This window comes from Zootoca vivipara, chromosome 14 (assembly GCF_963506605.1).
Source record: "Zootoca vivipara chromosome 14, rZooViv1.1, whole genome shotgun sequence".
In the NCBI taxonomy this organism is placed as follows: Eukaryota; Metazoa; Chordata; class Lepidosauria; order Squamata; family Lacertidae; genus Zootoca; species Zootoca vivipara.
This window is the reverse complement of record NC_083289.1, coordinates 46663989-46688844: the sequence shown is the minus strand read 5'-3', so window position 1 is coordinate 46688844 and position 24856 is coordinate 46663989.

Sequence of the window (24856 nt, the reverse complement as noted above, 5' to 3'; positions counted from 1 at the left end):
TTTCCTCATATCAAAATTCCACCCCTGCAAAACTCAGATACAAAAGAAGAAGAAAGAAAAAAAACACACCACCCTGCATTTTGTTTAAAAAAATGTAATGGAAAAAATGACGAGAATAATCGGAGCACTTTTCACAGTCCTGGCCTGACTCTGCACAGGGATCCCAAGCAGTTTGCAGGAGCCAAGAAGCGTTTCGGCAGCAGCAGTGACATCATCAACCCACATTTGCATGCCAAGCCCAGGCCCAACCGTAGGGGAATAGGATACACCCGCCATTGTTGCTACTGACAATGGACTATAGTTCAGTGTTGTTGTTCTTGTTGTTTAGTCGTTTAGTCGTGTCCGACTCTTCGTGACATCCATGGACCATAGCACACCAGGCACTCCTGTCTTCCACTGCCTCCCGCAGTTTGGTCAAACTCATGTTCGTAGCTTCGAGAACACTGTCCAACCATCTCGTCCTCTGTCGTCCCCTTCTCCTTGTGCCCTCAATCTTTCCCAACATCAGGGTCTTTTCCAAGGATTCTTCTCTTCTCATGAGGTGGCCAAAGTATTGGAGCCTCATCTTCACGTTCTGTCCTTCCAGTGAGCACTCAGGGCTGATTTCCTTCAGAATGGAGAGATTTGATCTTCTTGCAGTCCATGGGACTCTCAAGAGTCTCCTCCAGCACCATAATCCAAAAGCATCAATTCTTTGGTGATCACCCTTCTTTATGGTTCAGCTCTCTACTGACAATGGACTATAGTTCGGTGTTAGCATTCACCTTTAGGCACACAGCAAGCCTCAGATTCAATGTCCAGCATCTCTAGGTGAGTCTGGTAAAGGCTCCTGCCTTCAACCATGGAGAGATGCCGCCAGTCAGGGTAAGCAATACTGAACTGGATGGACTGAAGGTCTAGCTCTGCAGAAAGCAGCTTCCGCTGTGCACAGTTCCAATGGGTTTCCTGAGCCAAAATCAGCCCCTTCAGTCAATAGGCACATTCTAAGAAGTCAAAGAGCCATGGCTCAATAGAAGAGTATCTGTCTTGCTTGTGTGGAAGATCCCGGGTCCAGTCCAAGTAAGGTTGGGAGACGCCCTGGGCTGCATTCATGGAGAGGTGCTGCCAGTCTGTGTAGACAATACTGCGCCAGTGATTCTGACTCAGAATAAGGCAGTTTTCCACGTTCCTCACTCATTTAATCCAAGTCAACTCAAAATATATCGCAAGCATCAGAATTCCCCATAAATGCTACAGACCACAACTTTTTGAGGGTTAAACGTTAAACCTCCATCCCATAATGTAATGTAGTGGGTTTCGCTGTGATGACAGTGAAGCTTACAATATCTTCGGCATGGACATTTGAGTGATCCCCACAGAATGATCAGAATAGTGGCAATAAACAAGAGCCCTGGACCCCAAGCAATTGGGTTTTCCGTAACATTTTTTTTGTAAGAGAGGTTGGATGGCCATCTGCCATGGATGCTTTAGTTGAGATTCCTGCATTGCAGGGGGGTGGACTAGAGGACCCTTGGGGATCCTTCCAACTCCCTTTTTTTGGGTGGGGAGGGGGGAAATGTCACCCAGTATTTCCCCCCAAAAAGGATTCAACCAAGGGGCACTGCATATGACACAATGTGTCCCTGCTGCCACAGATCTCCAGTGCTGCATAGAACTTAAAGGGAAGAGAATGCTGCTGCCCAGGACTGACCTGCTGGTAGCCTGGGGGCCCTGCCCTGCCTCTCTCCACCTGGCTTGGGGTGGAGAGCCTGACAGGCTCCATAAAGGACTGCTGCTGCTGCTGTTGCTCAACAGAGAGGGCTCCTTTTGAACAATTGTTTATTATTTTTTATCTAGGTCATTTTAAATTGTTGATATTAATGTATTTTTAGTTTTCAATGTTATGATTTATGTGGAAATTGTTTTCCACTTGGCTGTGTACCTTTGAAAATGTTTTATCTATTGTTTATGACTTTTGTTATGTTGGTAATTATGTAAACCATTGTCATGTTGTAAAGCGCCTTGAGCATTGTTTTAACTATGGAAAGGCGGCATACGAATAAAATGATGATGATGATATGAATAGAGTTATTAAGCAAACCAATCCATGATGCTAAATGCATCTATTCAATAATAATAATAATAATAATAATAATAATAATAATAATAATAATAATTTATTATTTATACCCCGCCCATCTGGCTGGGTTTCCCCAGCCACTCTGGGTGGCTTCCAACAGAAAAATGAAATAAAATAATCTATTAAACATTAAAAGCCTCCCTAAACAGGGCTGCCTTCAGATGTCTTCTAAAAGTCTGGTACGGTAGTTGTTTTCCTCTTTGACATCTGTTGGGAGGGCATTCCACAGGGCAGGCGCCACCACCGAGAAGGCCCTCTCTGTAGACTGGTCCTCACTGGGAGGGGCAGAAGGCAAGGAAGCCAACAGTTGGTGGTACCAAATGGTTAGCAGAGCTACATCCAACTAGTTCTGGTTTTTGGTGTGGGGCTGGGGCAGGTTACAGACTCCGCTAACCTCCACTGCTGATTGCTGAAGAACTGATGCTTTTGAATTATGGTGCTGGAGGAGACTCTTGAGAGTCCCATGGACTGCAAGAAGATCAAACCTATCCATTCTGAAGGAAATCAGCCCTGAATGCTCACTGGAAGGACAGGTCCTGAAGCTAAGGCTCTAATACTTTGGCCACCTCATGAGAAGAGAAGACTCCCTGGAAAAGACCCTGATGTTGGGAAAGATGGAGGGCACAAGGAGAAGGGGACGACAGAGGATGAGATGGTTGGACAGTGTTCTCGAAGCTACTAACATGAGTTTGACCAAACTGTGGCAGGCAGTGGAAGAAAGGAGTGCCTGGTGTGCTATTGTCCATGGGGTCACGATGAGTCAGAACACGACTAAATGACTAAACAACAACAACAACCTCCACTGCACATGTTACAGACAACTGGTTCTGCCTGGGAACCCAAAACCCTGCAATTGTGCCAAAGGCAGCTGTCAAAAACAAGTCAGTGCGCCAGGAGAGACTGTCATTGCCCAGAACAGTGGCAGTCTGAAGAGAAAGTTGCAAGAAACCTTCTGGTTAGGGAGAGTCAGTTGCAAATCTGGTTGGATGGAATCACTCCAGAATGCGTTCAAGCCAAGAAAGGTGGCAGGCAAGTGAAGGTTATCCAAGGGTAGTCTGAGCATGGTGGGGCATAGGATTGTTATAAGAATTTTAAGGTCGTATATAAAAATAAATAAATGTTCATAGCTGTGCATATATAAACCACATGTCTGAAACCCCACAGAAAAGGTCCTGAACAAATTGACCTCAAATATTTCTCTGCAAGGTCAATGTGGGAGACCTTCCCATTGTCTCTTTCCTCAGAAATCCTGTCTTAAGGGCATACGCAAGATATGAACAGGGTGTGAGCCTGTGACCTGTGACCTAGATTCAGGAATCAAGTAGTTATAATAGCAAAAGAGTGGCCAAAACCCAGATAATGCAATCAGGTAACTTGCCAGACAGGAGATAAACAACGGACTCAGATTTCTGTTATAGACCGCCTTTTCTGTGATGTAGGTATGATTTTCTAGGGGTGGTCTTGGTCTCCAGGGCAGGCAATTTAAAATGTCTATATAAGGGCCGGCACACCTGGGTCCTCCACCTTTGTGAGGGGAGCACCCTGTTGCAACAGTTAATAAAGATCAGGCTTACTACCGTAGCTGCTTTGCTTCTCAATATTCTCTGGTTGGTCTCTGTTATTTTCTCCTACTGATAGAGAACCTACAAAAAGGACTCTATATGGGCTCTTGGGTACCCCATAAGGGGAAAGGAGCAGTTTTTTTCCTCTTATATCAGGATCATAGAATTGTAAGAGTTACAAGGTACCCCAAGGTTCAGGTGCAGGAATGTCAACCAAGTCTGTGTTTGCCCTGATGGACCAGCTACCATTTGAGTGTAAGGCAACTGCCAATGCTCCTATCACCATTGAACTATGCCCCTCCTCCAAACAGGACTCTTAAGTTAACAGCATATTTATTTATTGCAATTCATACCTCATTACTTCAAGCTGGAAGAGAAATCTTTCTGAGGCGAGGCTTCTTATGGCTTTTCCCTTTTAATGATGGGCAACAACAGAGGCCACCCAGTGACTCTTTGGCTAAATGGGAATTTGAATCACAGCCCAAGGTCAACACCCTCTTAGCCGGCTCTGCTCAATTTATTTTTCCTATAAGGAGATAAGACACTTTCATGCACAACTATAAACCAGGATTACTCGAAACTTTTTTTATGAGTCTGATCACATATTTTTACAGTCACTGTTCTGTGTCAAATAACCTTCAAAACCTGTTCCCCCTCTTCCTCAAATGTGTATTGGCAAAATCAATCCAAACGAGCACAGCTGTAAGTATAAAGATTTACTGTTCATTATAAAAGCTACTTTATATTCTCCTGGAATTTCAGCAGCCAGCCTCCCAGGGCCCAGCTGCCCTGCCAAGATCTTCGCTCAGTAAGCAAGCAACCAACCAACCATCTGAATTTTCCCTTTCAGATTTGTTTGTAGCTATCAGTCTTTTCACACCCGCACAAGCCGTAATGGGAAAGGAAATGTGTTTGGTTCACATTTTAATGCAAGCCTATCTAATCCATCCTTCCTCAACCGAGAGACAACTACGGTATCTTTCAAGATCAAAATATTGCAGTCCGGTTCGTCAACACCCTACCCCCAAAAATGCACACATAAATTTATGTGCTGGGAAGGGTACACAAACACATGTATTGTTACATGCTACCCCAATCTCCAAGCAGTGAGAGATTGCAGGGGTTACAGTGCTCACCCAGGGTTTGGGTTCCTTGGAGTGTGGGTCAATGGAGACTGTGGTGTCTTTAGAAGATATGGCATAATTACGATGATATGCAACCTGCATGAAGGGGCTCACAGCATAGGATGGATGGGAAACAAGATCCAATGTGTTGTTCTGTGTGGTGTTTGGGGTTCTCCTAGAAGCTAGATGGCCACTGGTCCCATCACCTCCTGGCAAATAGAAGGGGAAGAAATGGAGGCAGTGAAAGATTTTACTTTCTTGGGCTCCTTGATCACTGCAGATGGTGACAGCAGTCACGAAATTAAAAGACGCCTGCTTCTTGGGAGAAAAGCAATGACAAACCTAGACAGCATCTTAAAAAGCAGAGACATCACCTTGCCGACAAAGGTCCATATAGTTCAAGCTATGGTTTTCCCAGTAGTGATGTATGGAAGTGAGAGCTGGACCATAAAGAAGTCTGATCGCCAAAGGATTTATGCTTTTGAATTATGGTGCTGGGGGAGACTCTTGAGAGTCCCATGGACTGCAAGAAGATCAAACCTATCCATTCTGAAGGAAATCAGCCCTGAGTGCTCATTGGAAGGACAGATCTTGAAGCTGAGGCTCCAATACTTTGGCCACCTCATGAGAAGAGAAGACTCCCTGGAAAAGACCCTGATGTTGGGAAAGATGGAGGGCACAAGGAGAAAGGGACGACAGAGGGTGAGATGGTTGGACAGTGTTCTCGAAGCTACCAACATGAGTTTGACCAAACTGTGGGAGGCAGTGCAAGACAGGCATGTCTGGCGTGCTCTGGTCCATGGGGTCATGAAGAGTCAGACACGACTAAACGACTAAACAACAACAGAAGCTAGATCAGAACCCCAAATACCAGCACAGAGCAACACATATCTCTCTGCCCTCAGCTTTCAACTCACCACAACTCTGGCTATTGTTCTGTAACCTTATTGGCTTAATAATGGTTCCTTCAGTTGCACCCAGGCAGGGACAGACAGTCAATAACGGCACCGTGGGTTGAATACAGAGAAAGAGTTTAATCTCTATATAGAGAGACTCTTGGTGATCACCTTCACGACAAGAGTAAAGAAAGACAAATTTGCAAAGATTCTTATACACTTCTTGGGCTCCTTCCCCCCTCCTCAGGAATCCACTCTGTAAGAGAGCGCGCGCAAGAGGGTCATAGGTTACAAATACATATATGGATCTTCCTGTGTCCTGTCCTTCTCATAAACACATGCCGACTCAACAAAGCCTTCAGCCTTCAGTAAGGCTAGTTTGTGCATCAAGCTAGCAACTTCCAGCATCAGGCTGGAAGTGCATCATCCGCTGATAAGCCCCTCTATGCCTCTCGTTCTGTCTTCCAGACAAGGCCAGCTATTCGGCCTTGATAGCAAGCAGGGCATCCTGTCTCACTGTCTTTTGCTTACATTACACTTTGGCACAGAGGCACTAAAAGCATTTTAAGGAGAAAAGCATCCAAGGAATATGGAGGCTAAGCCACACAGTCAGAATTACACAATGCAAAATATGATCGGATTTAGCCCAATAATACAATTAGCAAATCTCTCCCTACAGTTCTTTTATCCTAGTCTTCCTGTAGCACAATGGGTTGGGGCATCTGGCTGTTAACCAGAAGGTTGGTGGTTTGTTAACCAGGAGGTTTGTGCAGGGGCGTAGGAAGCGGGGGCAATAGGGGCACTCCGCCCTGGGCAGCGCAATCCTGAGGGTGCCATTGCAGCTGCCCCCCGCCCACCCGCGCTGGGCACCCCTCCCCCACAGGTGGCAGTCCCCACCCCCAGAACGCGTGCCAGCCCCGCCCCCGCCTGCTCTCCGCCCCCCGGTGCTGGAACATGAAGCTCCGCCACTGGGTTTGTGGTTTGAGCCCACCCAGGGACAGCTGCGTGCTGTGTACAGAATTCCTGCATTGCAGGGGCTTGCTCTAGATGACCCTCAGGGTCCCTTCCAACTCTATATTCTCTCATACTGCATTATGGCGCGGTATGCTGGTTTGACAGCCATGGACAGAGAGTCCCTACGGAGGGTGGTGAAGACAGCGCACGATATCGTGGGCTGTCCCCTGAGTCCGCTAGATGTTATCGCGGGAGACAGTTGCCTCAGAAGAGCAAGGAACATTCTCAAGGATGACTCACACCCTGGCCAGCACCTTTTTAATCTCCTGCCCTTGGGCAGGAGATATAGAAACATGATAAGCCGCACCAACAGGTTAAAGAGCAGTTTCTACCCATGGGCCATGAGGCTGCTGAATGGAAGACAGCAACATTGCAGCTGACATTCGGGGTTGGTGGTCATACAACAGCACACAGAGTGTAACAAGGACTGAGAGATTTGGGGGTGGTGGTGTCGTTTAATCTCACTGTAAACAAGTGGTACAGTGACATTAAAGTACTTCTATTTCTATTTCTAGATGTCTATGATTTTGTGCTTCTACCAGCCAGGCAGGTTGGCAGAGAACACCATCACTTTGCTGTAGCTCTTGCAAACTAGCTCACTTTGTGGTGCTGATGATGCCATTTTACTGGCCAGCCAAAGGCATGACCTTAATACATAAAGGAACTGGCCTGGCAGGTTCTGCAGCCTTTTTGATTAGATTCTAACCCTTACTGGAGGCAGGATCACAGGCCTGGAAAGGATCCAAGGATATCGTCCAGACTGACCTCCCCCCAAAAAACCAAAAACTGACACTTGTGAGATCAAGATGTGATCATTACCCATGAGACCTTAACCAATATATTTGATAATTTTCAAACGCCATTTCTTTTGGCACTAATCAATGGAGAATGGTTAGGAGGGAAAGGAGAAATTTTAGCAGAGGACTAATTTCAAGCTTCTCAGGGGCTCTGGGTGGTTAGTGCTCTTGGGAAAATGATGTGATGTGCCACTTTGCACGCCCTCCTTGAAGCCTTGTCTAGGACAGCCCTAGGGATGACAAAGGGCTGTTTACATATGGGGCGATGGAGGGCTCCACAAGCTTGAAAGTTGGTTCAGATACCAGAGAGGAATGGCAAGATAAGCTGATGGACTATGCCGAAATGGCAAAGCTCACTGGAAAACTTCTGCGGAAATAAAATTTATTAAATGTGTTAATACGAATGGAAGTCAAGAACTCTGTAGCTGTTGATAAGAGACTAAGATCAGGACTGAATGTAATTGGATTAATCAAGATTTCAGAAGCAGGAAGAAATAAGAATTTTGCACCTCGAAACCCAGCACACGGGAAGTCACACAAATTGTATGATTGGTTTTATAACTGATATACAGGTGAAACTCAGAAAATTAGAATATCATCAAAAATGTATTTATTTCAGTAATGCAACTTATTATTTTATTATTTTTATTTTTATTTTTACAAATGCTTTCTTTTGGAAATTCCACAGTAATAAAACAAATAGTTACAATAATACAAAAATAAACAAAAATAAGCATCGCTATTACATTTCATTAATTACATTCCACTTATAAATGACCCGCCTAATGACAAATAATTACAATTACAACAAATAAAGGCTTGACATATCTTGCTTTGCATGTCAAGCATCTATCTCATATATTGGCTTCACCTTTTAAGTTGCATTACTGAAATAAATGCACTTTTCAACGATAATGTGGCTGCTATTGGATTTTAGTAATTGAAAATTAATAAAAAATTAATAATAATAATAATAATAATAATAATAATAATAATAATAATGGAAAACACAGGAACCAAGAAGACAAAAAGAATTGGGAGGGGGATCACAAGTTATTTAAGAGACCACTGCAAGAAGATGGAAACATTAGCAGGCTCTTAATCTCACTTGTAATGTAACAAATGCCATGGATAATATGGATCGATATAAAATATAGATTATGGATTAATATGCAGTTGTAAATGTTGATAATAAGACCCATGGAGTGGGTGGAGGAAGCCACAAGATTCAGAGTAATCTCTATATATGGATATGCATTTGGATTGTTATAGTTTTGTATTTGTAAAATAAAATTTAAAAAAATGATTTAAAAAAAATTCACCAAAACACACATATACAAAAAAAAAAAAGAAGAAGTTGATTCAGATAGTTAGGAAAAGCGGCTGAACTTTCACTGTACCTCCTAACAGATTTATTTTCCCCTCTTACCATTCCAAATGCCAGTAAATGATCTTGACCCCGCACTGGAAATCTGTGGACCATAAAAAGTGCTCTCCAAATTGTATGCTTCATGGAAGTGTAGAGATTCTCATAATCCTCTTGATAGGGTTTCCTTGGCATGGTCACCTGGCCCTGTTTGCCAAAGCTTTGTAAAACAAGGCTTCTCTCGGCGCTCCAACATTGCAAGAACCACTGCCAGCTCAAGCGTATTGTCCTTCAGCTTGTGCTGTTGATTGAGCTTAAATATCAAATATATTTGTGGATGAAGAAGGCTTTGTGAACTTCCCGCTTGATTTTGTCTGGAGGCCACACTTGGCTTGCCTGCCCGCTTCCTTTGCACTTTTGAAGCCTCGGTTTCTCTTCCCAGACACGCATCTCAAGAGCCCATTTCTGGCTAGCTGCTGCTTCTGACATTTGCCCAGTGCCAAGCAGTGGCCTTGGAGCTCTCGGATCTGCAGAAATGGCACAGTATCAGTTAGCAGGGCAAGACAAAGAGGAAAGGGACGGACCTCTGCTTGTGTGCAGCTTGGGTGGGGAAGATACATAACCTGAGGTTTGGATCATGGCCTCTCTGTTGCTGCAACTGCCTCATCAGGTGCACACCTAGGAGTAGCTGAGAGACGCAGGACTTCTAGACATTTTTCCCCCAACGTGGGAGCCCTTTTTTCCAACGTGGGAGTGTTCTTTTGACGATGAAGAGTTAATTCCCCGCTCTGGACATTCCTTGCCTGACAGCGCCGTGACAACTATGGAACTTTCTCCCACAGGAGGCAGCAATGGCTGACAAGTTGGACAGCTTTAGAAAGGGGATCAGACCAGTTCGTTCGCAGATATTAAGTCCACCAGTGTCTCTTGAGTCATGATGGCTGTTACCTCCAGGATCAGAGACAGATTGCAATGGCTGTAGCTCAGTGGCAGAGCATTGGCCTTGCATGCAGAAGGTCCCAGCCTCAATCCCTGGCCATCTCCAGGTAGGGCAGAGAGATAATCTTATCTGAAAATCCCAGGGAGAGCTGCTGCCATTCTGTGCAGAGTAGACTGATCTAGATGTACCAACGGCCTGACTCAGTATAAGGCAGTTTCTTGTGATCCAATGTCCTGCTTCTGGGCTTCCTAGGGGCACCTGGTTGGCCATCAGTGTGCACTTGTACACTATATTTCCCACGGTGCTGTATAAAGGAGAAAATCCATTAGTTTGGGGTGGGTTTTGGTTCTAACTGCACCCGCTGACAATATGCAGCAAGCTTTCCCCATTTGTTTGTGTTAGTCAGGTAATTGCTTGCAAATACATTTTCTGGTAACTGTGCTATAATTTGTAATAAGATGGAATAATTGCCATGAATGTGGGATTCTGTAACAACTGTTTTTCAGGAGACTGCTTTACTTTAAAACAACCCACACAGTTTATAGACATGTTTAATTGGTAGGATTAACCTGACAAGTGGCTGAGAGCTCCCTCTGTTCCACAGATGGGGTGGGGACGCTGGTGGAAGCAATTTATATACTAAACACCCCACTGCATTAGTACTTGGGAGAGAGATGGAGTGTTTTCTTCCAGTGTGTGGAGCCCCAGCTCTGTGTGCGGCTGACCCGATATAGGAAGCTGCCAGACTTGGAGTATCTTCCAAGTATTGAAATATTTTTGAGCTCTGGGTCAGTTCCACCTATCCAGGCTGGCCATTGGGCCCTCCTAGTAGACAGGGAGAGCTATAAAGCACTTCCTCCTTGAGATGGAGCTTTGCCTGATCAAGAATGGCCTTTCGGGTTCCAATATGCCTTGACATACTTTTCACCTCTGATTCCAAGTCCTGTCCATTGGTTCTTGGCTACTGGACGTTGTCCCTTGGCTTCATCCCTCAACTCATTCTCTTGATTCCATCCCTCATCTTCTAGCACCATCCATTGGCCCCTTCAATTGGCTCCTGGCTCCATCCTTCAGTTCCATTGCTTGGCTTCTGGGACCTTCCTTTGACTTTTCTCCATTGGCTCCTGGCTCAGTCTCTCAGATCCATCCCTTGAATCCACAATGGTTTCCCTGGACTTCATCTCTTTTCTCTTGGCTCCATCCTTCATCTCCATCCATTGGCTCCTGGCTCCACCCCTCAGTGGGGAGAACACTGTTTTGCTGAGGTCCCAGTTGTGAGCTTCCTATGAGCATCTGGTTGGTCACTAAGAGAAAATTCCAGGCTAGATTTAGCTTTGTTCCAAAGGGGCTCTTCTTATTAGGTGTGTTTTGACAACTTGCTGAGCCAACAATATGATGCAACCCCATTTCCCAGCCTCTCATGTTGCCTTCTCAAAGCTGTGTAAGGGGGATGTAGGGCTTTGAGAAGGAGGTGTGAGGCTCTGGCAGGGTACTAGAGTCCTCATTCCTACTTCCCAAAGCTGGGCAAGCACTAACTAGGCTTTGAGAAAGAGGAAGGAGACCTCACACCTCCTTCCCAAAGTCATGCACTTACAAGGCTTTGAAAAGGAGGTGCGGAGGTGCCCCCTTGGTCCCTGTGCCCTGTGCAGGGGAACCAGCCACACTGCCCTAAACCTGCCTCTGAGTTCTGTGTCTTATTCTGAGCACCATAGTTTAAGAAGGATATCAACAAGCCGCGATGTGTGCAGAGGAGTGTGACCAAGATGATCAAGAGTCTGGAAACCAAGCCTCATGAAAAAAAGTTGAGGGAGTTGGATATGTTTAGCTTGGAGAAGATGAGACTCAGCAATCTTATCTGTTTTTCAGCCTGGCTCTGAGCCAGTTGCCATTCATTCTCCCGTTTACTGTCCTTCCCCCTGAGACCCTCACAGAGCAGATTTGAGATTCGCAACACGTTAATTCCTCTTTAACCAATTGACTCTCCAGCTTCTCTACACACTGATTTCCACGGAAAGCAACAGAACTTTCTATCAAACAAATTAGTATAATTTTCAGAGGCATGAAATTGCCAGATGACATGAAATCAAAGTTACAGGGTGAAGGAATGAATCAAAACCTCGACGACGCTAATTGGAGAATGACACATTAGCTGCTTCATTTGATGTCCTTTCACCGTTAGAGATTTCCGAGGCCAGCAACCTTGATTGGCATGTACAATTTTGCAGGGGGTGGGGTGTTTTTCCAGTTAATTACAACCACAGAGGTTGAAATGAAAAGTAGGAGAAAAATTCATTGAGCAAAGACAAACATCACAACTGATTGAATTATGAGAGTTGCAAGGTAGTCCTTTCTTTCTTTCTTTCTTTCTTTCTTTCTTTCTTTCTTTCTTTCTTTCTTTCTTTCTTTCTCATATTAATAGAGTCAGCAGTCATTCAACAAATTGATGGTCAGTAGCATCTGGACCGTGAAGATAAAATCATTTATTCAACACTGAACTGATTTAAGAAAGTCTTTGCCATAATATATGAAGATGACAAGTAGTTAATACGCACTTTGAAAGAGGGAGTTGAGGGACTTCATCTAGAAGGAACGTTACAGCAATTTTTAGGACCAACCTTATTTTTTGTGATTGTGAGTTGTTTTAGACTGTTTTTCATAGAATCATAGAATTGTAGAGTTGGAAGGGATCCCGAGTGTCATCTAGTCCAACGCTCTGCAAGGCAGGAATATGCAACCATCCTATATGAAGATCGAACCAGCAACCTTGGTGTTATCAGCACCATGGTCTAACCAACTGAGCTATCTAGGAGCTTTGTGTATTGATGGTTGCAACCCACCCTAGGACCTTAGGGTGAAGGATGGCTAATAAATAATAACAAGTAGTAGCAAAAGCCTTCCTCATTGAAAGGTACTGGCTACCTGGTGAAGTAACTTCCACCATTTCTCTGTCACATTTTCATCTCCATTGTATAAGCACGTCTGCATACACTTTGCATGATTTACCCTGCAAAGAGCAATGCACACCCCACCAACAATTCAAACCCTCATCTATCAGGCATTGCTCACATATGTTCAAGTCCAACTTTAAATCACAAGGGCTAGGAACTTGGGATTAAAAAAACACACAACTCATATACACACACAAAACAACAAATGCACCACTTACAGAAGACAACTCTACACTATTATTTGTGCAATGGGATTGTAAAATAAACACAAAGCTCGCCTTGTGCACTGCAACCTTTACATAACATGCACTTTTGAATCACGGCATTTATTCCTTTACAAACGACTTCATGTTTGCTAGCTGTATTAATCACATCTCCATTCACCATGGAGGCACCTGGGGCCTCCCCTCGATCTGCCTAAAGTCTATTTTTTTGTTCCCTCTTGACAAGGAAGACAGGCATCTTGTCAAAGAGAAATGTGTGTGCTTGAGTGTAGGTCCCCTGCTCACTTAGTGCCCCCAAGCCACGGAGATTTATTTATGCAAAGTTTTAGCATTTTCTTCCCGGTTTGGATTTCAGTATTTGCATGTTCTGCCCTGTCAATGTCTTCTTGTTTTGATCATGCTCAGTCGCTGTGAGGACACATCCCTCTGAAAGGGACTCAGTGAGTCATCAGCTCATGTTTTGATCTTTGTTCCATCTCAGAGAGTGGCAATAAAAACAGCAAGACAGAAACCTTGTATGTGCAAAGCTGGCTTGTACGAACTCGTGCTATTGGTTCACCTGGCACAGGAGCTACTGTGCTGTCCTTTCCCCAACCTGGAGCTTTCCGTATCTTATTGGTCTACAACTCCAGTCATAGAATCATAGACTCATAGAGTTGGAAGAGACCACAAGGGCCATCCAGTCCAACCCCCTGCCAAGCAGGAAACACCGTCAAAGCATTCCTGAAATATGGCTGTCAAGACCTCCAAAGAAGGAGACTCCACCACACTCCTTGGCAGTCAAGTCCTTCTTGACCATTGACCATGCTGGCTGGGTCTGATGGGTAGTGGAGACCAACAACATGGAGAGGGCACCAGGGTGGGGAAGGCCAATACAGAGTGAGATAGAAGCATCCTTTTCCATTTTGCCCAGCCCAAAACATTCTCTCTACTGTTCCCACCCTATTTGCTCATTGAAAGCACTTGCAATTCAAAACTGGTAGCTAAGCTTCCTTTATTTCCCATCCCATTAAATCCATGGACAAACTATGGAATTTGCTTAGGGCAGTCATGGCCATCAGTTTAGATGGGTTTAAAGCGGGATTTGACAACAGATAGAGAAGAACACCATCAATGGCAACTCCTGGCTATGTTATCTGGATATGTGCCTCTGGATACCAGAGGTATACCAGAGGTAATATGTGCCTCTGGATACCAGTTTCTGTGAGTCACAAGTTGGGAAAGGTGCTGTCGAACTCAGGTCCAGCTTGCGGGCTTCCCAGATACACTTCTGTTTGGCCACGATGATTATTATTGCTGGACCAGATGGGATTGATCCAGCAAGGTTCTTATTGTATCCACAGCAAAGCAATGTGATTGCACTTCATTCCTTATAACCACATATATCCATTTACAATCCTCATTATAAATTATCCATAAAAATATTTATCCTCCTATATTACCTCCTGCTACTAACCCAGCTTGGCATTAAATCAGCTCGCAATAAATACTTCAAATTTAACGATTCATTAACGTAGGCCAATTCGTTACTTTCAGAACAGGGTCCTCTTTGCTATAAGATTGAAAGAATTTGTCCAAACAATTCATGTTAAAATAAGAATAGCCTTTTGCTGTGCTGTTAATTCCTAATAGTTTTCTGTGACCTTGCAAATCAAAGCTGCTTGGCTGTAGCTTAGTGGCTGATCTGTGACTGCAATAGTAAAGATGGACTGATGGAACTTAAGTAGAGTCTTCTGTATCTTCCCCCTCCCTCTTATTCATCTAGCAAGTTACGCCAAACTAACTCACTGTCCCCACCCCCCAACCCAAGTCTAGTGGTAGCCAAAAGCACACCACAAACCACCAGAAGACCACTCTGCCTTTCCTCATTTAGCTATGGAAACTTAAGCACAAACTCCATCACTTTCACACTGAAAAGTGTGTGGGGGGGGGGTGGGGTATTTGGCTAAGCAAAGTCATTGAGTGGAATTGTTTTTTGGTAGGCAGGGTTGTGTGTGTTCTCCTAAGCCAATGCAATGTGGAATGGGAAGGGTCACACCTCAGGGGTAGAACATCTGTTATGCATGCAGGAAGCCACAGGTATAATCCCCAATGGCACCACCAGATAGATTATGTGCTCAGGTCCAATGCCAGATTCTACAGAGAAAACAGAGACCAGCATGGCTGGTCTGAGGTTTCAGGACCATGGACAACTCCAGGTGAGCAAGTTGCTCCAACAAAGTTGGGAGCAGACTGGCCCCCTTTAAGTCTCTGTCTCCAGACTCTACTACTTCCTAAATGAGGAGTTCAGAGCCTCAAAAGGCCAGCCCTCTGGCTGAAGACTGGCACTCTTTCTCTGTTCCATAGGCTCTCTCATGGAGTGCTCCTAGTTGTACCAAATGGGTGGTGTGCAGTGGGTGACATCTATTTTTTCAGCTTCAGAGGAAGTGCCTATGAATGTGCAGCCTCTAGCCCTATAGACCCCGGTAGTCTGGGAGGTTCCTCTGGGCGTACAATGGTACCCTTATGCTCAGCGTTCAGCTCTGAGTCCTGAACTTGGCCTGGCTCCCCATCTGATGCCCCTGCAGCCTCCAACTCCATGTCCAGATCACTGCTAGATTCTGGAGTCATAACACAGTAAGGCCTCCCTCCCAAAAACCCAGAGAGCTGCCGTCAGTGCAGAGCTGGGTGGACCAGGATACTGGCTCAGTATAAGGCAGCTTCCTATGTTCCTCATGATTCCAAAATCTGTCCATCAGGCCCATTTTCAGTCCAATGGCTGTTTTCCCTCATCACCCCCCAGGTCTGAGGCTCTCTGCCCCTGCCTCAGATGTATGAATACGCAGAAGAAAACCTCCTTCTAGATCTGCCTCCCTTCCTTTATTCAGAAACTCCAGTGAGAAATTCTTAAAAACTGGAACCTAAACAGACCCACCCTGCACTTTCCAGAAGGGCTTAATCGTGCAGCTAAGTCATTTAGCAGCACAAAGCAAAATGGGATGCGCTTTTTCATGAAATAATCATGTAAAAGACAATTTGCTGCGAGATGCAGAAAAGACATCAGCATTGTCTAATCCGTGTCAGCTCGGATGCTTTAATAATATTGCATTAAATGACCCAGAGCTTCTCTTCCTGTAGGATAGTGGTGCCTTATCGCTGACGTCCAGGAGGTTTGTTTTTCTGATTTATGCATTGACACCCACATGCGATCCTTCCCGTTACAGCGGTTCAGCTCCTGGGCATCTGTGGAAAGCATATACTGCTGTCATAACAAGAGCACAGCATCTGATAGTCTCCATACAGTCTTGACAGCTCCTCCCAGGGAAATGACTTTAAAAAGGGTCATATATTTACTCCCATCCCCTCAAAGTCTGGGTATTATTCACACTCAGTGGAGTGAACTTCATTCATCTGGGAAGGAGGGAGGGGCACAAAACGATGGTGCTTAAGAATAACGCTGCTAGATTAAGCCCAGCAGTGTCCAATGAGAGACCTCTAGGAAGTCCATGAGAGGAGCTTTGGGGCTTCCCATTGGAGCATCTGCTTGGCCAGTGAGAAAACTGGGTGGGATTCTGGGAAAATATTTGTAACACATTGAAAAAGATGTTTATATTTTCATTTGAAAATAAACCAGAATCCGTCTTCCTAGGGATCATGTCAGAAGAAATCAAAGAAATGGCCAGACCAATATTTATGTATGCGACTACGGCGGCAAGGTTATCAGTTGCCAAAAATTGGAAAAGCAGCAGTGTCCCAACGAAAACAGACTGGCTATCTAAAATGATGGAATACTTTCATATTGCCGAATTAACAGGGAGGATTAGAGGAGACATGGTACAAAAAGTTAACAAGGAGTGGGCTATCATTAAGGAACACATTAAAATCTCATGTGGAAAAGGTAGAACTTTTGATAGACACTGATTGAATCCAGAGAAAGAATAGAATGAAAGGAGAGTTAAGCTGAGATGGAGGAAGAGATCAAAGAAACAATGAAGTGTGTTTAAGTTAATTGGAAAAATAAATTAGCGTAATAAGAACGGTTGGAAATCAAGTCACTTTGTGGGAGCTCGTGTGGGGTAGGTTTATAGGTATGTGTAGTATAGATCTGTGCAGGTATGTTAGGAGAGTAAGGTATTGTAATTTATTTGATTTTATAGTGTTATACTGTATAGTGTTAACTCTGTATTGTATAGTGTATTGAAGAGTGTGGTGTATGTCTCCTATATGTTAATAAAATTTATGAGAGAGAGAGAGAGAGAGAGAGAGAGAGAGAGAGAGAGAGAACTGGGTGCTGGACCATGCTCTTACATTCCTAGCCCTCTGGTCTCTTGCTTGTCCCCCAGCAATTCAAAAGTTAAACTGCAACTGAACATGGAGGATCAATTTATTATTATTATTTATTAAATTCATATCCCGCCCTTCACCGCAAAGGAGCCCAGGAAGGCAAACAGGCAAATGATAAAACCTCCTAGAACATTTTAATATCTCTGCTTAAAAGGCATGTTGGAAGAAGTAGGTTTCAAAAAGACAACAGAGATGATGCCAGCCTAATATTCAAGGTGATGGAGGTCCAAATGGGAGATGCCACAGTGCGCAAGGCTTGGTTGCTATGTCATATGGAATGAACCATCTGATAAAACAGTATCTGCAGGAGGACCTCATCTGCAGAGTGCAGTGATCCATTAGATATATAAGGAAAGATATTATCTTTCCGGCATCCCAGTCCCAAGCTATATAAGCCTTTATACACCAAAACCAGCACTTTGAACTTAGTCTGGTAGCTAATTGGCAGTTGGTGCATTCCCCCCCCCCCCCAGCAGTAGTATGCTGTACAGTCATACCTCGGGTTAAGTACGCTTCAGGTTGAGTACTTTCAAGTTAAGTACTCCACGGACCCATCTGGAATTGATTAATCCACTTTCCATTACTTTCAATGGGAAAGTTTGCTTCAGGTTAAGTACGCTTTAGGTTAAGTATGCTTCAGGTTAAGTACAGACTTCCAGAACCAATTAAGTACCTAACCTGAGGTACCACTGTACATTGATTATTGCCTTCATTTTATGGATCAATGGTCTCATTAGACAGTAAAATTTGTGTTAAATTGTTGTTTTAGGGGGTGTTTTTCATCGTCTGGAACAGATTAATCCACTATCCATTACTTTCAGTGGGAAAGTTCGCTTCAGGTTAAGTACACTTCAGATTAAGTATGGACTTCCAGAACCAATTAAGTACTTAACCTGAGGTACCACTGCATCAGAATATGAGGGGGGCCATTGTTAGACCTCTCCTCTGTGAATTTGCTTAGTCCCTTTTAAAATGCAGGTAAGCTAGTGGCTATCACATCTCATAACAGTGATTCCCATAATGATGTGAAAGTCCATTCTTTTCATCCTCCCTCATTGGGTAGCGGGTAAAGGTCTGAAGTGTGTCAGGAGCAAAGGACACAAGGAAAGCTCTGCTGAATCAGGCCGGTGGGTGGGCCATTTGGTCCAGCATCCTGTTCTTATAGTGGTCAACCAGATGCCTCTGGGAAGCCTCCAAGAAGGACCTGTGTACAAGACCTGGCTCCTCACCTGTGGTTTCCAGCTACTGTCATTCAGAGGCATGAGGCCTCCAACAGTGTAGGCCAGGCATCTCCAAACTGCGGCCCTCCAGATGTTTTGGCCTACAACTCCCATGATCCCTAGCTAACAGGACCAGTGGTTGGGGAAGATGGGAATTGCAGTCCAAAACATCTGGAGGGCCGAAGTCTGGGGATGCCTGGTGTAGGCAGAACAATCCCATCATGGTTATTAGCCTTTGATAGCCTCATCCTTCACGAATATGTCTAATCCTATTTTAAATCCATCCACGTTGATGGCCATCACTACCTCTTGTGGAAGTACATTCTGTGGTTTAGCTATGTGCTGAAGGATGTGGAGTGGTGCTGTGGTCTAAACCATCGAGCCTCTTAGGCTTGCCAATCAGAAGGTTGGTGGTTCAAATCCCCGTGACGGGGTGAGCTTCATTGCTCTGTCCCAGCTCCTGCCAACCTAGCAGTTCAAAAGCACGTCAAAGTGCAAGTAGATAAATAAATGCAAGTGCAAGTAGATAAATACTCTGGCGGGTAGGTAAAGGCATTTCTGTGCACTCTGGTTTCCGTCACAGTGTCCTGTTGCACCAGAAGAGGTTTAGTCATGCTGGCCACATGACCAGGAAAGCTGTCTGCAGACAAATGCCGGCTCCCTCGGCCTGAAAGCAAGATGAGCACTGCAACCCAATAGACACCTTTGACTGGACTTAACCACCCAGGGGTTACTTTCTTTTGTCCATCCTGAATCTTTCAACATACAACTTCACTGGATGTCCATGAGTTCTAGTGTTAGGAAAGATGGGTAGAAACCTTCTCCTACTCCTTCTTCAACCAGATGGATCCAATAACCAACCTGAGAAGGAGTCAGTCTGGGACCTCAGGGTATTTCACTAAACCTGCAACCTGAAGTTCAAAGGTTGAACAAATGAGGGAATTGCATCCAGATCGAGCCATTCTTGATGGACACCTGAATAGATCAGCTCTCAGCTTCATTTTGTTGAACCCAAGTTCTAGTGTTACAAACCTATACTATCCTATAAACTGAAACTATTTCTCCTCTTAAGTCATCTTTCACTGCACATCCCTACTGGAGAGTCAAGGAAAGCCGATATCTTCTTCTGCCTGGACAGGTGAGAATTTATGAGCACCTGTTGGGCACATGGAATAAAGATGGATGTTCAGCATCAAACACACTATCATTTTGCATGCAGGATACAACCTTAGCTGTCAAACTCACTGATCAATCAATAACCTATTATGTCATGAAAATGAATACCGCCTGTGTGCCTTATTAATTAGAATGTCTGGTGAGGCATTGGACCGTCAATAAGAGAGAGGCCTCTCCTTGTTCCAAACTCTGCAAAACACTCCCCTTGTAAGACTTTCACTTTATTTTAGTTTTGATTCATGGTCCTGCTTCAAATAGATCAAAATGCAGCAAATGAAAAATTGATCACCTTCTTCCCTGTTCTTTTTCTGGCCGTCTGAGCTGCTCCTTGACATTTACATCACAGAAGCTAAAAGGGGAAGAGCTCTATTAATAAACAGATATGGAAGTCTCTGGCCTGAAAGGCTCAATGCCCTTCCTAAAAACTGGCCTCTAATGATTCACATAAGTGAAGGTAACTGTATTTCTCTTCCTCTGCTGACCGTATGTTAAGGATCTTCATTCAAAGAACAGCTCTGGCTCACAGCCAGCTTTGAAAAGCAGATCGCTGAGCAGGCAGAATTTAAATTAGAAATAATTATTGCTGATGGTAGGATAGTGCGGGCGGGGGGGGGGGGCGAGAGTGTTTGGGTGTTTTTTGGTGTGTTTTTTAAGAGTTTTTTAAGAGTCAGCTTCTACGTGAGATTGCAAATATGACAATGGGACATGAAACTGCAAGAAATGTAGCCAAGGCTAAGCCGTTATCCAGCAGTGTGTATTGCACTGGAATGCATCAAATTCTGCTCTGTTCACCAGGCAAGGAAACATGGCATCCCCTCCAACATTTCTCTGATGAAAATAGGGACATCCTAATAGGGACGCAGGTGGCGCTGTGGGTTAAACCACTGAGCCTAGGGCTTGCTTATCAGAAGGTCGGTGGTTTGAATCTCTGTGACGGGGGTGAGCTCCTGTTGCTCGGTCCCAGCTTCTGCCAACCTAGCAGTTTGAAAGCACGTCAAAGTGCAAGTAGATAAATAGGTACTGCTCCAAGCAGGAAGGTAAATGGCATTTCTGTGCGCTGCTCTGGTTCACTAAAAGCAGCTTAGTCATGCTGGCCACATGACCTGGAAGCTGTACGCCGGCTCCCTTGGCCAATAACGCGAGATGAGCGCCGCAACCCCAGAGTCGGTCACGACTGGACCTAATGGTCAGGGGTCCCTTTACCTTTAAGTAAAAGTGGGACATTCAGAAACTGGGATGACTTCTGTAAATTCTCCTTCCTTCCTTCCTTCCTTCCTTCCTTCCTTCCTTCCTTCCTTCCTCCCTCCCTCCCTCCCTCCCTCCCTCCCTCCCTCCCTTCCTTTTTTCCTTTTTTCCTTTCCAGAATACTCACTACTGGATTGGGGAAAATTTAAAGAGACATTTATTTGTTCCTGACCTTTGCAAATTTTTCACTAAAAGCCATTTTAGGGGAGATATGATGTCCCAAATTGTTTTTGAATTTCAAAGGGCCGAAGGAGCAGCGCGCAAAGAGGGCAGATGCTGAGTGACAGCATTGATTAATAAAACTCGGAGAGCATTATGAAATTTGTCCCCTTTGCATTGCAAAAGAGAACCGATTACTTCATTCTACACTTTTCTACTTCATGCTACAGTTTTAAGCCACGGGCAGGAGTGGTGAACAAGAATCTCAGCATTTACTGATCTCCCATTGCAGGCATCGCTGCAGCTTACTGACAAGAAGAGGAAGAGGAAGAAGAAGAAGAGGAGGAGGAGGAGGAGGAGGAGGAGGAGGAGTTTGGATTTGATATCCCACTTTATCACTACCCAAATGAGTCTCAAAGCGGCTAACCATCTCTTTTCCCTTCCTCCCCCACAACAAACACTCTGTGAGGTGAGTGAGGCTGAGAGACTTCAGAGAAGTGTGACTAGCCCAAGGTCACCCAGCATCTGCAAGTAGAGGAGCGGGGAAGCAAACCCGGTTCACCAGATTAAAAGTCCACTGCTCTTAACCACTCCACCACACTGGCACCAAGGGCCTGGCTGACATGGTGAAAAGACTAGTGGGTCCCCTAGATTGGCTCTGCTATTGCTCTTATAGTGTGCCAACCTCAATAGGAGATGATGCTCTGCTGACTACTACTGACTACAGGAGTGTTTACACAGGTTGCTCACACACAGAGACCCAATTCTGATGTAATACTAAACCATCATTTAGAGTTAAAAGTATGAGGCAGTTCATTAGAGAACAATTCTCAGTTTCCTGTTTCATCTGAATACAGATGGTTTGCTAACCATGAACACACACACACACACACACACACAAACACCTGAGCTGCTTCAGGGGTAGGGCCAACTGCTCTTCCAAAGAGATCACTGGGCTCAATAGAGCTTTGTCTGATCTCACCGCCCCACTTAGCCTTAGGTGCCATTGTCAGACATATTGCGAACTGAAAATCCCTGCATCTTATTAATTAAAGGAAACAAAACTGTCCCTGCCCTGCAACAAGAATTTGCCTTTACTTTCTCCCCTATGGTTGCACACTGAGTACTGGCGTCCAGCAAGATGAATACACTAAGTTGAGGTCGGGGGGGGGGGGGATCTCTGAGTATTCCATAAGCCCTCTAGAGCTCTCCTTCCATTACACTGTAAAACTCAGGGCAGAAGCCTCCAGGCAAACTCTCCAACTTCCTTCAACAACAGTGAATCCTTGGTCCAAAAGCTGTAGCCGGTGGCTGAACCTAAAGCTGCCAAATTCTCGTCATCTGTACATAAATAGGAATTGTGAGACAGAGAGAATAAGTGTACAGTGGTGCCTCGCTTAACGAACGCCCTGTAAGATGAAATTTTCGCTTAAAGAAAGGATTTTTCTAGCGGAGGTTGCCTCGCGAGACGAATTCGTTTTATGAAAAATTTGTCTAGCGAATCGCGGTTTCCCATAGGAATGCATTGAAATTCAATTAATGCGTTCCTATGGGCAAAAAAAAAAATTCAATTTTTTTTCAATGCATTCCTATGGGATTCGCTAGACTAGACTAGACTAGAATAGACCCGTGGAACTAATTAAATTCGTGTAGCGAGGCACCACTGTACATGCTGCTCTGCAGGCTGAGGATTCAGTTCAGGTGAGACATGTCCAAAACCAGGTACAGTTTCATGGAGACAGGAAAACATGTACATAGGAAGGAGCCTTATACTGACTGTGTGAACCTGTTCAGTGTTGTGGGGGTTTTCTTTAGTTTGTTTTGGAGAAATGGGTATCCTGTTGTGGGGGTGTTTTTGATGGTGTCTCTCTCCAAGTGGACCCGTTGCTTCCTCTCGTCCTCTAGAATTGACGGGATTATGTGGCATACTTGGTTAGCAATGTAATATGATTCTATGTTGGGGGTTCCATATCCTCCTTCTGAGGAGGGCAGGTGCAGGTATTTGGGGCTTATTCTTGGCTTTTCATGTGAGGAAATAAATGGGTTCCCCCCCCCCGCCACTTGTGGAGCTGGGTTGGGGGAATTCAGGTTTGGAATAAGTAGGTTAGTTTTGGGAGGGCGGTCATTTTGATCATGGCTATTTTGTCTGAGAGGGTGAAGCTGGTGTTGTTCCATTTCCTCAAGTCTCTGTAGATTTGTTGCCACAGGGGCTTGTAATTGTGGAGATGGTAGTTAGTTGAGGTTTCGGGATATTTGTTCCCCATGGTACCTGAATTTGGTGCAGCAGAGTTTTATTTTTGTGGATATTGGCGATTTCCTTTTGGATATGCGGGGTCTCTCTCTCTCTCTCTCTCTCTCTCTCTCTGTTTGTGTGTGTGCGTGCGTGCGTGCGTGTGTGCTTGTTGAAGCACATATCTTCAGATTTTGCAAAGTTTACTTGTAGACACCATTGTGAATGTGTTGAGTTCTTTAGTTAGGGTGGTTGCTGTGTTTATGGGGTCTGGCGTCATGACTATCAGGTCATCTGCAAAGAGCCCTAGTTTGTAGGTTTTAGCTTTTATTTCCACACCCTTGATATCTGGGGCTGCTCAGAGTCGGCTCCAATTTCTAAACAGATGTTCCCATAATGGCCAGCTGACACAGTTCAGGGGTGAAATGAGCCCTTCCTATCTTTGCCAATGAGGAAGCCTGATGACCAACCCTTTTTGATAAGCCACAGATCCACAGTGCTAAGGAGAACAGGCTGCAGCAAATACTCATGCAAGCCACGTGTTCAGAGGACACTGAGCAAAACAAGCCCCCCCTAAAAGCAGCACCGGTTGAAATTCAAGCATCAATGACTTTAGGATCTCACCGAGACAACGAGGAGCAATTATGGAAATTGGAGCAAGGGCATCCGGTGGGAAATGGAAACGCCTTGCATTTCAGGCATAGTCACAGACAAGCGGACATGGAGGTCACCTGAGTGTCGGCCCAAATTAGCTCACCAGAGGCTATTTACATCACCAGGGAGGCAAAAGCCTGATTATGATCAGAACAAGCACTAGAGGACACTGGCCGGACCTGAAAGACAGTGAGGAGCGAAACAATAAATGGTGCTGCCATAAGAACATAAGAAGAGACCCACTGGTTCAAGCCAAAGGTTCATCAAGAGCAGCATCCCATTCCCAGAGTGGCCAGCCAGATGCCCATGGAAACCTGCAATCAGGGTGTGAAGACAAGGGCACTCGCCCCTCCTGTGGTTTGCAGCAACGAGCATTCAGTATCATTACTGCCTTGAAGCACAGAGGGAGAGGGTCAGGCTGGGGGCACTGGAGATGAGTTTATAGGGGGCAGCGGCTCCCAAAGGTTTGGGGACCACTACTGTAGACAGTGCTGAGCAACATGGGCCCAATCGTCTGACGTGGCATAACAGCCTCCTACGTTTCCTCTTCTGCTCTTGTCCAACCATAGCTGCCAAATCTCCCGTTTTTCGCGGGAACCCCCCGTATCTTAAACTGTTTCCCATTGGCAGCCCTGATTGGAAAAAATCCCGTAAATCCCCCGGATTTCCTGCATGCCAGGGAGGCTCTATTTTGGGTGCCGGCGCAGCCCAATTTCCGGTACCCAGACATGGGTAGCGCAGCACCGGATGTCGCTTCTACACATGCGTAGAAGCGACTTCCGGTGCCGCTCCACCCATGCCTGGGCACCGAAGATCGGGCAGAGCGGCACCGGAAGTTGCTTCTACGCACGTCCGGACA